This window comes from Otolemur garnettii, unplaced genomic scaffold (genome assembly GCF_000181295.1).
Source record: "Otolemur garnettii isolate 467f Iridium unplaced genomic scaffold, OtoGar3 scaffold00016, whole genome shotgun sequence".
NCBI lineage: Eukaryota > Metazoa > Chordata > Mammalia > Primates > Galagidae > Otolemur > Otolemur garnettii.
In genome coordinates this window covers 3,055,510-3,057,776 of record NW_003852411.1, presented here as the reverse complement: position 1 = coordinate 3,057,776, position 2,267 = coordinate 3,055,510, and positions in this window count along the sequence as shown.

The window sequence follows — 2,267 nt, the reverse complement described above, 5'->3', positions numbered from 1 at the left end:
TATGTTCTTAAATGATCTTCCTTGGATTTATAGCTTGCCGAACTTCTTTCTGGGCTCAGCTCCCCGTCTTTGACTTCATAGATTCTGATTCCAACCAGTTTTTCTTCCTTTGTTCAGGAGCCTCTGACCAGGGTTGCTACCAGTCAGCCATCTTCCCAGAATCCCAGAATCCCTCTATCACTTTCCATCAGAATTTCCATCAAAATTCCAGCAGAATTTTGAAATGTGATTTACCTACATCTCCTAAAGCCTGATACTTGTGTTATGAATCCATTAGTGTGCCAAGAAGATTTCAAACACATGCAAGTCCAAAATTTAACTTCTATATGTTTACTTTTCTTGAAACTACCCTCTATAAAGTTAATAAAAGACCAGAAGGTGAGAACTGTGGTAGGGCTCTGAACTCTGCAAAAGTGTAGGCATAGTGTACATATATCACCAGGCATTGTTCCCCAATTTGATTTTGTATAACTGCTTACTCATCCGCAGACAGATAGCTGATGGTCATGAAGATTCTTAGATTTCTTTATAGCTTCTATAGATGGCACCTTGTGAAATCTAACTGCTCTTTGAGTTACCCTCCAGACCCTGCATTCTAATGTACCAGACCAGCAACCCATACCAAGGAATTGAGTCAAGAAGTCTTATGACCTGGAAACTGACCCCATGACAGAAGACAATTCTGCTTCCCAATCCTATGAGTTCATCCCTAAGCAATGAGCACATCCTATTTCCTAGCCCTTTATTCTAAATTCTCAAAGAGATGGATTTGAGAAATTTCTATCTCTTTGCAAATGCCTTGTAAAATACAATACTTTCTCTGCTGTAATCCCTACTGTCTCCAAGTACTGGCTTCTTCTTGAGCAGTATCAGTTAGTTAGAGTGGACCGTGACCTTCTCCTTACTGCCTAATGAACCTGCCCTCTTGCCATCCTTATTTCTCTTTAATAAACATTAATCTTTTAGAGACCCAGAGGAAAACCTTGGAGAATGCCCATGTTAGTGTTTCTGATGAGCCCACATCCCATTTCTTACTGATGAAATATACACTTAAATATTCTAGTCAAGTGGACAACAATGTTATTGGATCCAATCCAATCCATGCTATTAGATACTGGGAAAAAATTTAAACTTAGAATTTTCTCAACAGAAAATAAGATGATGTGTGGCATATGGAAGAAGCTGCCTCCTGATATTAACTTTTCTTCTCTTTAAATTTATGTTCATTTTCCCAAGTATGACATACATCAGAGATGGAACCAAGAGAATGGCCCATCTATCTCCTTGTCAGCTACAGAGCAAACGAGTACCCATGGGGACACATTACCTCTCAAGGACGCAATGTCATCTTGCATCACTAGGTACCTTAATCAACTTGTATCTGTATAATCTTCCCTGTAGGAATGGAATGAAAGGCTGAAAGATGTTCTTTATGATCCTTTTACAAAATAGGACAATATGAAACTATACAGAGAAAAAGGGCTTGTCTCCACACAAATAAATCCAATAGTCCTTAGACTTAGTTCTCTTTTAATCCACTGGTCATAATAGCCAACCTCAATGCCAACCAATATAAAGATGCCCTCAGGGGAAGAGGCTGCCAGGTTATCCAAGCAATCCTGACCTGCCTACTTCATAGATCAATTTTATAATAACTACTATTGTTTCTTTTTTTTTTTTCTTCTGGGAAATGTGAGAAGGGCAATTATGCCTTCGCTTTTATAAGTCTCTAAAATAGAACAGGATATTAATGAACTCAAGCCCATACTGTAACTAGCCTATAAAAGAAGACATCTTCTATTCTCTGCCAGATTATCTAATGATACTAATCAAGCCTTATGCAAACTAAAAAAGAAAGAATGACCCAAATTGGAATATAAACTCTTTCTTTCCCATTATTATATCCTCCAATGGGTTTAATGTTTAAAAATTTAAAGAAATAATTCAGCTCATTTTTATTTAATTTATTCTTACCTAATGTAATATGCTTAACTGAAAACATTAAATATTGTATGTTTATTGAACCTTAGAATGTTGTTGATCATTTTTGTAGGCGGATTTGGAATAGCATCAGTCTTTACATGGTTAGTACAGTATTGGTACCTCAGATTCACTCTCACTGCCTTCTACTGCAAAAGGTGATAAATACTATTTATAATCCACCATTTGATTATGTCTTCTCATCTGGAAAATGGAGATAAATATTAGCTACTGCTAGTATTAAAAATGAACAAATTAAATACCAGCTCTCTGTAGCTGATCCATGA